Here is a 13885-nt window from a genome sequence, read left to right on the forward strand (position 1 = left end):
TCGAAGTATACGTGTAGACCGCGAAAAAGAAAAAACAATATTTCGAGCGAGTTTACGAGTTATCTGATGGGCAAAGAGCAGTAATTTTTGGCTGAGGTACTTTGCGACCCCTTAATCTAAGTACTGGATGTGTTGGGTGACCACGTTCTGCAAGCATTTAAGATTTCAAAAAAAAAGTTGAAAAAGTGTTGCAGGGTCCCTTTAATGAAGGACGTTTAGGTGCAGGCAAGACATTATTTGTAGCTCAAAGCTCGCCGTACGCATCTTCCTAAATACAGCAAAGGCGAAACCCCATTGCATTTTCAGAGGCGCAAGTGCTATCGTACGAGGGACACTTGTTGACTTGCGCACTTGAGTTCATCCCGAACTTAAGGTAGGGGAATGCTTTCCACTGTGACAAAAACTGCGTACCATTTAGAAAGTATGGAAAAGGCGAGTATTCAGAGTGTCATGCCCGAGCAACAGCGGCGGTTCGACCTGAGGGCCGGCCCACTAATCAGGGGTCAAGCTGCACACCCGCTTAATGGTTTCACACTCGTTTCGCTACTTCTGCCCCAGTAGCGCCAGCACAGGCCTCATTATTTTCGCGAGGGCGTGAGAGAGCGGCCAGGTTGCCATTGATTAGGCATGCAGGAAGTGGGTCCCGCCATGTCACTCGAATATGGATGTTGCCTCCGCGGATGCCGCCTTGGGACGCCGTCCCCGGCGGTCGCAGGCGCCGCTGTGCGCTCGCCCGCCAGCTGCTCGTTCATCCGAAAGAAGCAGCGGCTGCCCTCGGCTGAAGTACGTTCTCCCGACTTCACCTCAATCTCACCGCTACCGTTAAGGTCGCTCCCGCGAGCTCTCCCACACATCGGTGGAAACGCGTGCACCGCGCCTCGGTTACCCTTACATTGCCCTCAAATTCCACCTCATCGCAACCTCAATCAGACGAATCTGTTGTATTTTCTGATTGCGAGTTTTCTCTTGGAACCAGACGCTCTTTATACCTGTGATTGGGCACAATACTTATTTAGCCCAGCTAATGTTCACCTGGTTCAATCAGGAGAGTAGTGTTAAAGGAATGTTAATACACGTTTCGGACAAAGCGTTTTGAGCAGCGTCACTCTTAGCATTCAAGATGCCCAGCACAGTCTTCATCGCGGAAAATCGAGGCTATGAGTAGGCGGTGGGGGGAAAGTATAAGTAATAAGTAAATGAAACTTTGGGGGTTCGGCATGAACGGTCTCGAATTGGATAGCAAATTAAATAATGGGGGTGAATCTTCAAAGTGGTTGGTGTTTACCACAAAAAAAAAAAAAAAAAGTAAGACCACGAAAGCGTGCTTTCAGATCCCGTTTACCTCAGCTACGGCCGTAACCTGACTCAACCTAGGTCTTCTCAAACGAGAACGGCCCTTCTTATTCACGGCACAGGCTCTGATTAAGTCTCAATCACGCCTCATTAGTCGACGTTAACGCCGAAATGTAACTGAGGTCTTCCTCTTTGATTTGCCCCCAATCTGTTCGAGAGACCACAAGAGGCTCTTCAAGTACTAAAAAAGAAACTGTCTATTCTTTAGCGAGTTCGGGGCGCATCTATGTGCACCATTGTAGTACACAGCATTCCATTGCAGATTAGATCGGACATCATTTTAAGAGTCCGTATGGTAACTTTCACCATTAGGAAGACAAAAAATCGTTGTCCTTATCCAGATTCGGAGCTTTATATATAATGACTACATTTTACTGTTAAATTGTGTGCGACTGCCGTTATATGAGAAAACACATTACATCCCTTCAGCGGGTGTGACACTCCTCTTCTACAAGAAGGCCGGAATACTGCAGATTCTCTAAATAATTCTAAAACTAATGTTTCAAAATGACGAGACGTTAAATGCCGAGCGAGTTACATGTGCAATTTTCACTAATTTTTCATGTCAAAACTGCATCTACATAGAGATGCACTCCTTTTGGAATAATTAGGAAGGGGCTACTGGGCTGCGCTGAGGCATCCCGGATGCAGTTATTGATTGATTGAATGATTGATTGATTGATTGATTGATTGATTGATTGATTGATTGATTGATTGATTGTGGTCTTTAAAGTGCCAAAGCTACTCCCGGGCTATGAAGCGCGCCGTAGCGCGCTATGACGCGCTACGGCCGTAAACGGCTGCTATCGGTCGTAAACGGCCGTATAACGGTCGTAATACGGCCGTAAACGGCCGCTACGCGCTACGGCAGTAAACGCACCGTAGCGCGTAGCGCGCTTCACCCGGAGCGCGCCGTAGCGGGCTCCGGATTAATTTTGACCACGCGGAGATCTTCAACGTGCGCCAAAATCTTAACACATCGGGGTCTTCGCTTTCTTGCCTGCATCAGAAAAGTAGCCACCACGGACTAGATCAAGCCCGCGTCCTTGGGCTCAGCAGCACAACGCCTTAGCCAATGAGCTACCGCAACCGGTCGGATGCAGTTCTTGTGAAGAGACCAAGCAATTGTGTTTCCGAAACTGTCGACTACAATAACGCTGTACACAGCTCGAATAAACCAGCAGGGCGAAGTACCACGAGGGCGCAAAAATGACGTAAAAATCTCTCATGCACTACCGAGGCTTACCCACCTAAGGCATACGTTCAGACAAGCAAACCATAAATCACAATTTTCTTTTGACGCGCGTTCTGAAAGTCATTTTTTTCGCTTTCTATAGATATTCTGATGCTACGTGAGAGTAAGGTGAGCGGCTGGTTCCGCTGCAGCGCCTGTGTCGACCCTGACGTTGTGTGCTCAGGTGCCGGCCAACGGGGATCCAGGATCCATCATCCCGGGGCAAACTCTGTCGAAATGAAGTGCGCAGTTTCAATGTCACTGGCGCATCGCGACAGCCTTCGTCTGGTATCCACTCCAAATCTCCTGGGGCGACAGAAGCAACGGAAAGGCTTTGTGAGGTTCGTATGCACGCCTTGTGCGTCAGCGACTTGTTGGGAGGTTTGAGCCTAACAGCAACTCTCATCGTCTGGGAGTGGCTGGGTAACTCGTTGGTTGAATCAATTTCTTGATCACGCAAGTGGTTGGTATCATAAAATTTGATCGGTACGCTGGCGAACCGTAGCTAAGTTCCAAAAAGCTGAGTGTTCCATGAGCTGGCCTGCGGTATCTTAGAGTGGTGTTGCGGTTGTTAAGGATTTAAAAAAAAAGTAATTTCACCTGTAAAGTTTACGTCATCACAAGGCCCAAGAATAATATATGTTCGCAAAACTAGGAATTTTCAGGCAGTCAGAAGAAGTGTACGATCTGATTAGATAACACACAAAAAAAAGCAGTACTGACTGAGGGGTCTGGAACACCTGAAGCGGTAACTGTGACTACAACAGGCCTGTTTTATTTTTCTTTAAACGCTTAAAAATGTCTGTTACAAAAGCATACATAACATTTTCCCCGACAACCCAAAGGACCTTAAATCAGGTGCGCACTGAGCCACCGAAGTGAATTTTAAAAAAGCCCCAACATTCAGTTAAGGCTTCCACGCTCACTAATCCTATAAGCTTCGTTTTCCGGAAGACGGATTTAGTTGACGTCCTTACTTTAATGCCCTGTTGCATTTGATGCAACCGTGAAGGTGTTACGCAACCTAAGAATAGAACTTAAGTATAGCCATCACAAACTTATCGCAGAACTTACTGTGAGACAGAAAGTTTGCTAAGAAAAAAAAAAAAACCCGGGACATCTCCCCTAACGTGAAACCTGGGGAGGGGCACCTTGGCGTTGTTGCCAACGAAGGTGAAACTGCTGGAGGGTAGAGCTTTACAACTTTGCTGTAAAAGTTTCTTGTCTTTGAAGCACGAAGCTCTCTAGCGCGAGGCGTAAACGAGTGTCCCGGTGTTTTTTAAGACGATAGTCTTTCTTGGGCTACTTAAACCCAGAAATTTTGGTCTGTCTGTATGTCTGTCTGTGATTCGATTCAGCCACCCGGCCAAAGTGAAACGAAGTCTGCGCAATAGTCTTCTTTACTCACAGCCAAATCTAAACGCCTGACTCCGGTTTATATGTTCATACTTGTCAACATTGTTGAACAAGAACAAGACATTACGCATATATAAGACAGAAAATCAACGCACAAGGTATAATTAGTGTTCCTTTATAAAAAAAATTTATAGATGCATTATTTTTGTGAAATTAAATGCTACATCCACTGTACAAAAAAAATGCACACTGTCGCCTGGTGCCCCCAGCGTCACTATAGCTTTTGGCGGCATTTTAAGAAATCAAGCGGCAACAGTTACGAAAGGTTCTACTAGATAGGTTACACGTTCTGATTGGAAACGAACGTGGACTAGGGCAACGCGGTTCTATAGACCTTAAAATAGGGCACCTCGATTCAGGCGCGTCACCGTCGTATGCTACATTTTCATCTTAGCCAAAAGGCCGAGAAGCGATCGCAGCGCTGGCATCGAGGCACCCTGCCTGGAGCAATGGAACGCGGTAAATTGGTAAATTTAAATGGACATGAGCAAGCCTTTAGCGTGTTTACCTTGGCAGGAGTGCGACGCAAGAGGAACAACATGAAAGGTGAGCGGGAAAGCAAAGGGAGGGATTTACTTGGCAAGTATCGACGAAGGCTATCGTCTTTTGTCGACATTTGCAACGAAAGGAACAGGTACGCGGCCAATTTTTTAGCATGCGTTATGCGTTGGTAAAAACATAACGGATGACGTGGTACAAAAAGGTTGCAGGCATAAAGAAACTTGTCTACCATGTGCATCTGAAAGAATGCAAAATTTGAATGATTGTCTGCAGCGGGAATGAACACGAATGCATAAGCTCCATTGAAATACGGATGGCGACTCGACTTATACTGCTGATGGGGCGGGGCACGGACCGGATAAGATGTCCCCATGTGTGGGTGGGCGCCGGTGGTGATAGCGAAGTCCCAGAAGTGAATGAAACCTCATTTGGCTGTGGCTAATGGTGGGTGCCGCCAGCCTTATAGGTATAATACTGTTGGCCTTAATAGATTCCGTTCCACTAGGAGCAGCTTGGAGTCTGTGACACTTGCAGAGAAGGTGCTCGATATTTGGCTGCTGTGGTGCCAGCAACGCAAAGGAAGCTTGCGTAGCTGTTGAGGTACATTGTAGCGCAGAATGTACATAAAACACTCCATATCCGTACTTTAGGGGCGAAGCCCCATAGGCGCTGGGGCTGTTGGCGTCTCCTCTCGTCGTCGTCGTCATAATCGTCGTCGTTTTAATTGTCGTTGCAAGTAGTCATGGTACTAAAAAACCGGGAAACTCGTTTACGCCTCGTGCAAGATTGTAACGCGTTCTAAAAAAAACAAAAAAAAAACAACCAGGTCACTCCTCGCGCCTCGCGTTGGAGCGCTTCGAAACGCGTACTAAAAACATCGGTACACTCGTTTACGCCTCGCGCTAGAGAGCTTCGTGTTTCAACGACAAGAGACCTTTACAGCAAAACTGTATACCTCTACCCCCCAACGGTTTCATCTGCGTGGGCAAAAACTCTAACGCGCCAAGAATGCACTTATACACTGCATGCTTCGCCCCTCCCCAGGTTTCACGTTAGTGGAGGTGGCCCAGGATCTTTTTATTGAACTTTTCACTCTGGTGATTCTTCCTATACCCTTCAGGATAATTGTGGTGCAGGTGATCGCACCCCATAATGACGCGCCACGCTTTCTCTACCGTGAGGCGGTAAAAGGCATCAACCTGTGCGCTACAGCATTAAGTGAAATCTAGCGATAGCTGGATGATGGATATCGTTGCGCCAATATACCAATTCGTGGAGGCATTACTTCGATATAACCGCGTATGCACGGTTTGCACCATGTTTAAATTTATGCGTAGCAGTCTGCGGGAATGCCGGATACGGCGCGGAAAACTTAATGCCCGGTTGAGGTGTCGGCGCAACGCCAGACAGTTATCGGCCCCTATCTCCCCTTCCCCCCACCCCCGACAACCACTTCCTCCTCCTCCTCCCTCCGCTCATTTGGGTGCTGCTATTTGTGCTGCCCCTCTAGCCCCGCTCTGTTGCGAAGGCTACCACTGCCACCGACCGCACTGTACTCCATACGGAGAGACGAAAACAAACAACAAAATTTAGTCGCGTGCTCAATGCTGACGCGCACAAAGCTGTTCAAAGAGCGGTAGGAAGGGCCTGGAGGTACGTAAGGAAAGCCATACAAGGTGACACGCTATGCGCGCATTGGACCATTTCGTGGGTCGCTGAATGCGCTGCGAGAAGGGGAGGCATGCCACCGCACGCCGTAAGTGAATATTTTGTGATTGCAGTCTTTTGGGTGATTTGGTGATACATTTGTGGAAACAAGCGCTGGGAGGGACGTAGGTCAAAGCAAGTAGACAGGACAATGCGCAGTCAGGCAGTATATTGGTCAATCTGGACGGTGCCTGAATGATAGGCTACGAGATAAAACACAAGAATAAGGCATAGTTCAGACTGTTGCCGCAACTATTGTAATAACTTTAAACAATGACGTCATTTCACGTCTCAGCCAACCGAACTGCGTGACACGCCGTTTCTTTTACGTCCGTAGATCACGATATGGCTTTTGCGTCGGTAGTCTGAACATAGCCTAACCTGCACAGCACGGGTACCGGACACTTGGCGATCTCTTGCAGAGACTGCGTGTGCGCCAGAATGTACGCCGTCAGACCATCACGGTAGCTCGAAATAAAGTGCAGTTAACCAGAGAAATCATCGAGGCCCAAGAGATAGGTTTATTGAAAGACAAGTTCGCCAGAATTCCATACACATAATTGACAAAAAAAGAACTGAGATTTTTATCACGGCAGTAGGCTTTACCTCAGACGTGCGTCCCTGTACAGCGACATTTTCACATGTCATCCTTCTTCACCCAGTGCTTTTATATTTTATGTTGTTTGCCCCTTTACACCCTCTCCTCCGTTTGCTGTGTTCGCGTATAAAATTGGGTAAATCGCAGTAAATAAACCAGTTAGTAGGGCATTGCCCTGTCTGCTTGCGTTGTCCTTCGTCCTTGCCAGCGCTTGTTGTCACATTTTGAGAGTGCCTCGAAACGCCCCATCTGCTCAGTGTCAAGTTTAATTCCGTGTGGTGAATAGAGCGGCAAGTTGTGCCGGCCACTTAGCAGAACAATACAATTTGTGCATAAACACGGCAACCGCTGTTAAGGTACCGCCCTCGGCAATTAGACTTGTTGCGTTGCCCATATTTCGTTGCCCATTTCGTCACCATATGCGGTGATCGTTTGCGTTGGCTCGTGGAGCCCACGACTGGTGTTCTCGAGCTAGCAATTCCTGACGACCTGATCACGGCGCTGTGCGATGCAGTGCTGCTCCGAGAATTATTTCAAGTCCACGCTGCCCGTTGGGAACTCTATAGGTAACCGCTACAACCCTCAGGCCGATACGCTGGCGCGCCGCATAGCCTGCAAGCTGCACGTTGTTTATCGGGAATCGGTCTGAATGGGCGATTGGGAGAAACTAATAACCCCTTGTGTTTGAGAAAAGCAGTCGAAGTGGCTAGTTGGTTCACCGGAATCGTTCAAAAACAAAATGGTAGTCATTGTAAAAAAATATTATAAAGCCATTTCGCTAAGGACATTGCGAGTGGTAGCGCTCAAGCGCTGGAAGCGCACCCTGGTTATTTCGAGTACCGTCTTTTCAGTTAGTTTAGCCACCCTTCCGGGGCCACCAGATGCACGTAGAGCTTGGCATCGTTTACGCTTTTGTCCGTTCTTCATATTCATATTCATATTCACGTTCATATTCGCTCTCAAACCATCACGCGCGGATAAAGGTGATAGCGGCCGTAAGCAGCACAGGCTCGAGGAGATAACGCCACGTAAGCTAAGATCCAGCTATATTAGCCTAGCCTCCTCTCCGTGCTGCCGTCCTCTGTGCATACTTTTCCGTTACTGCACTCTCCATTGGCAAGTGCAACTGCCGCTGCGCCTGGCAAGGTGACTGACCTGGACAGCCGCTTCTAGTTCTGAGTAGTCGCAGTCCTGGGTAGTAAGGCAATGGCGGTGTGAAAAAACACATGACGCGCATGGAACTGTCCATCCCGCAGCACCGTCGGGCGTTCTACTATAGCAAATATTTTTGTTCTCTCTCGCGCTACATTTCTTATGTTCTGCGACCTTGATTGACAGGCTTCACACCGACAGAAGGGATTTTATTAGGAGGGGCACCTAGCGTGTTGGAGCCGAGAAGTGTTGTTCACGTCATAAAAGAAGCGTTTTCCGTGAACGAGCGCCATCGGACTTCTTGAGGACACGTTGCATCCTAAACCGACCTTCACGGCGTTTGTCCATATTGCTGCGTCACATTGTCCCATCAGCACAGGCGTAAACTACACATTCCTTGCAACAGTGGAAGCCAGAGCAGTCGCGTTTTCTGAATGGGACGATTAAAACGGTGCGTTACAACGCGCCATTCTATTGTTTGATGCTGCACCTTCAGTTTTCGCAACGACATACGATCGGTGCCATGCCGCATACGCACCAGGCGTAAGTCCCCGAAGTCAATTCTCTGTCCTAGTCCCACTATGCTGTATACATTTGTCACGGCAACGACTGTCAATACGTAAGCTTACTGCTCCTACGAGAGTGGCCACTAGACAGCGGATTCATTTTCCGGCATGGCAACAGCGTCTCTAAAATGATTCTCAAAAATGGGGAGCTACGCTCAAAAGTGCTCGCCGCAGAACACTGCATGAAACAATGTTAACGGCCTCCCCAAAGAAAAAAATTCCTGACGGGGGACGGGGAAGCATGCGCACTAGGCGAGTGGTGGTTCTCAAAGATGTCTATCCGGGGACCCCTTTCGGGCTGGCCTAAGTGATCAGTGATGTCAAAAGAGATGATTTATGTTGTTCTGTGTCATAATCTAAAATAATTTGTACTTACAGCAAAATTCACCCGCATACCAATTCGATTCCCACATTTTGTGTCTTACTGCTATGCTAAAGCATGGGATATCGGAAGGCACGTTGATCTTGCAGCTAAAAGTTACCCAAACACCCAACTGCCTTTTGTGTGTGGCTTTTCTGCATAGCGGGCATGCTGTGCAAAAAGCCAAAGTTAAAATTGTGCAACGTGGAGAAACTAACGTACGAGTAATGTAGGGAAGCCACATTTTAAAGCAGAGTTTTACTTCTATCGTCCAGCGGTTTCACCAGAGGTGCGCAATTTCACCTTTTGACCACGCACACACTCCCTGCGACACACCCCTCGAAGCGCATCGCGTGTTTCGCCGGGCCTGCTTTCTGCGCTGCGCACAAGGCCCCGTTTTCAGTCGTTCTGCTCAGCATGAGCGGCGGTTGCGGCCAATCAGCTGATCGGCAGCAGACCACCCCCGGAGCCTCCCACGCATGCTCCGCTGGGTCATCTCGGCCTACTCGACTCGTCTCGCGCCCGGCGAAGAGGAACGCCGCGTTCGCCGTGAATGAACACCGCGTTCGCCGGACCTCCGGCGCCTTCTGTGAGCGTTGCACGGGACCGAACGGCTTTGAGCCGTGGTCGGCAATACAGCTAAATCAAAGGTTAACCAAGCGAAACCAAGACTCAACCAGACTAAGACAAGCTTTTGCTTTGCATATCCAAGGTTAGCTGACCTAAGCCGCAGCCATTTTTTCATTGCCAGCAAGGTTTGAAAAAAAAAAAATGGGAGGGGGTTGGGGGGGAGAAAGAGAGTTTGAGGGGCACCTGAAGTTCTTTGGGATATGCAGACTGCCATAACCACTGCACTAGGCAACTACTGCTGGGTGGCATACAAATAAACTCCACAGTCGACGCAACGGGACAAGGCAAACAAAACGGAAAACAGCACAGGCTTCCGCCAACTATTGCGCAGTTACTGGCTGCTATTGTCAACGCCGCTAATGCTGCATTGAAAACACGAAAGATATTCCAATTTTTGCCCGTTGAGGGTAGCTTTTTAGTTGCGTTTCTGTAAGCAAAATAACTTTGATTTGCGCAAAAAATAAGGTTTTCGGAAGGTAGTACGCCCGTGTCGAGGACACACGCCTGAGAAAGGCGTTACACGAGCTGGCAGAAGCAGCCCTGAGTCCTCGTCCAGCGATCACTTTTCACTGACGCTTGTAAATCGCCGCCTTCTTGTTCTTCGTCCTTCAGTAAGCATGCACGCGTCTCCGTGCCTTTCCAGGTTGTACAGTGCGTCACCGGGTTAAAAAGCTTGTTTTCTTTTCACTATTTCGTTTAGCCGCGACGTTGGGATTCACACACTCTCTCGCCTGATGCAACGAGCAAGAGGCGCGAGCAAAGGCCGTTGTCACCAACTGAGATTTACGACGGCGTGGAGGCTAAACAGGGGAGGGACCATCAGGTTTTCAATTGGCGGGTTAAGGGGCTTACGCGGGGCTGGAGTGGAAGAATACCCAGCAGGACAGACAAGTACGAGTGGTGTCTCGGTAAGTAGCCGAAAAGGACTGGTCATTTCCGACTGTGACTTGAAGACTCGTGCAGTTTTTGAACTATTTGTTCGCGGTAATTAAAAAGCGCCGCTTTGGGGAAGTCACCCGGTACAAAAACGGTGCCTCGATCGCTTCAGAGCTGCTGCGATGAGTGGAATAATGCACGCATCTGTTACCATATTCGCTCTGTTCACGCACCTTCGGCATATGACTACGCCACAGCGTTCAGCTGTTTCGCTCCAGGCGTCTCCCATGCTTGACAGTTGCGTATACCGGCCGGGGCGTCCTCATTCGCATGGTCTAATGACGCATCTTCGACAGCTGGTGTCATTGACATTAACTCGCACTATAGTTATATCGTAGAGACTAATTTTATTCAGACAAGGCGAACGATCTCTCGCGCTATCATGGCTCATTGGAATATATATATGCTTCACATCTCCCGGGCAACATTTGGAGAGATCTGTTATAGTTTTAGGGGCGAAGATCCTCTTGCTCGGGCCCTGTCCGGTCCCTCGTTGCTGCCGTACACGGCACGGCACCGCGATGATGATTGTGGCAGGATCCCCCTAGAGATTGGACAACCAAAGATTAGCGGAAGAGGACAAAATGTTCAACGCGTTCATTGCTACCCAACAAGGAGAAGAGGAAGAAGAAGCGGTTGTCGTTCTTCGCCTGCGAGCTCAAGACACGTACCGGGGGTACACGATACAAGACGCTCTGCAGAAGGCGACGGCCAAGGTGGCTAAAATGCCACACACCGAATTCGCCAACTTACCCATGGAGATTCTCATCGTCCAAAACAACTCCTACCCGCCGCGGTGGCTCAGTGGCTAAGGCGTTGCGCTGCTGAGCACGAGGTCGCGGGTTCGATTCCCGGCCGCGGCGGCCGCTTTTCTGATGGAGGCGAAAAGCAAAAACGCCCGTGTGTACGAGATTGCGGCGCACGATAAAGATCCCCAGGTGGTCAAAATTAATCCGGAGCCCTCCACTACGGCGCGCCTCATCGCTTGCGTTGCGTCGGCGCGTTAAATCCTACAATCAATCAATCAAAACAACTCCTACATAACCACCACAAACATCGACGTCGTCGACGGGCTTGTCAACGGAGCGGTGGAAAGCTTGACGTGTCGAGTCTTTATATGATGTGCGGGCGAATGTTTCACGGTTTTACCGATAAGTATTTTTGCTTCGCCCCTCTCATCATCATTCACTTCATGGAGATGGCGGAATTTTTTTTTAATGGAAACTGTGCCTTCAAAGTTACATATCTCCTTCAGCGTCCTACTCAAGGTATTGTGGAAGTCAGCTGTCCCGACAAACTGGCAAGATCGCAGGACGGTATTTAACGCTTGCGAGCAGGCACACCTCATACATTTTGCACGCACAACACCAAACTTCGCAATAACCAAGACATCGTTTCAAACATTACAATGTGGATGACTAATTGTTAAAACGTCCAGTTCAGATAACACTGAGAGGATGTGACGTCATTGAAGTAGTTCCAGAGCCGGCCGTGATACGTGACTTTTGTTTGCTGATATTCCGAGCTTAAAATAAATAAGCTAACGTTGCAGACTTGGACCATGCTCTTTCGTCGACCATGTGTGGTCGACGAAACGAGGAGGAATACCTTTATATCAGAGGGGGCATGAATGCCCTGTTGGGGAAGGAGAGGGAGAAGAAAGAAGGGAGAAGAAGGAAGGGAGGAAATAATCTTAAAAAAAAAAACACTGTTCAAGGTTCAATCACTTATGGGCTGGGCGTCGTTTGGGCTGGGCGTCGTTTGAAGTTAGAGAAGCTCAGAGTAAAATATGCTTTGAGATGAGGTTGAGGGCAATGGATCAACGAAGGTGGGCAGCTAAGGTATTTAGGTACCTATACTTGAAAAGCGTGGACACGCAGTGGTTAAGAAAGACTAGAAGGCTAACGATGAAATACGGAAAGAACAGTGGGGAATCCAAAACAGCCAAGGTAACCAAAAAAGAGGCAAGGCAGATTGAAACGAATAAATGGAGGGAAAAAATGGCAGCTAAAACGTCGTTAGAGAGGTACAGGGCTGAGAAGGTGAACATCAGAAAGGAAAATTTCTACGATAATTCCCAGGGCAGTGCTTTGCTTTTTGAGGCTAGAGCAGGTTGCCTGCGAACTAAGAGTTTTGTGGGGAAGTATTCACAAAATGATGGGGTATGCGTGGTCTGCGGAAAAGAAACAGAAACTATGCGGCACATCGTGTTAGAATGTGAGGGTATCCATCCAAATCTACATGAAGAGAATATTGGGCTTTCAGAAGCCCTAGGATTTAAGGGTATCACAGAGGAAGTTAACTTCAAGGCTGTCGAGGGGACGAAAAGAAGATTAGAATGCTGGTGGACGAAAAGCCGAGAGGGGAATATTGCCTAGGACAGTTACCACCTGTAACAGGAAAAAAAAAAGTATTTTGTGCCTAATAAGCTTTTTGTGCCTGCCCTAAGCAGCGCTAGTATTGAACCAAAAGTGTAAAACATAGGTATATTAGTCCTTTTTGGTCAGATGACATGTCATCACCCCGATACAAAGGGGAAACCAATAGAAATCATCATCATCATCATCATCACTTGAAATGGTGGATAGCATTTTAAAGTCCGTGAACATTTAGTTCGCAAATTTCGTGAAGAGATAGGTGCAACGTTTTTGACAGGAGGCGGTTCAGGTTATTACACTAACTTGTAGATGCTCACTGACCAGTGGTCGACGAAAGAAACAGTTCGACAAGCTTAGTTCAGACGGCCTTAAATGTGACTTGTTCTTTTTTTTAAAATCGGAACTTGAAATGCATTTAAGTACTGGAAAACAGCATTGGCCAGTACTTAGATTAGACTACCACTGAGCACTCAAGCCTAATATCGCTGCGTACGACCATTAGATAACTTGTAAACTCTCCCAAAAGATTTTCTCTTTCTAGGTCTGACCATTGTTTCCGGGCTTGAGTGAGGTCACCCAAGCCATATTTGGTGTGATTGCAGGCTCACATTCTGATGCAGCAATAAACGCATTTGATACCTACCTAGTTTAAATAAAACTGCGACAGAAGCAATGCAGAAAGCACAAGAGATGTCTGCTGAAACGAGCAGATTACCCAGCGCCGTATTGCGCTGATAACTGTATATTTAGGAGGGCTACCAAGAAAAGGAAAGTGTAAAAGCATTTACTGCGAGTATTCAAGGAGACCTTTAGAGAGGTTTTTCGGTTCACGCGTGGGCCCTGAGCCTATATATACACGCAGCCCTGTAGCGACGAGTGGAACGATAGTGGGTGTTCACCGGTCGAGCGCTTCTTGTTTTCGATAATATGCATAGGCGTATTTCTTATCAGGCTTCCTTGCGTTCAACTTCATGTGCAAAGCGCGGTTAGCCAATAAGTGAAGTATGGAAAATTACATATTTGGCAGCCTCAAAACGCCCTTTAATGCCAATA

Source organism: Haemaphysalis longicornis, unplaced genomic scaffold, assembly GCF_048455015.1.
Source record: "Haemaphysalis longicornis isolate Haplotype H1 unplaced genomic scaffold, Haemaphysalis longicornis Haplotype H1 scaffold_4, whole genome shotgun sequence".
NCBI lineage: Eukaryota > Metazoa > Arthropoda > Arachnida > Ixodida > Ixodidae > Haemaphysalis > Haemaphysalis longicornis.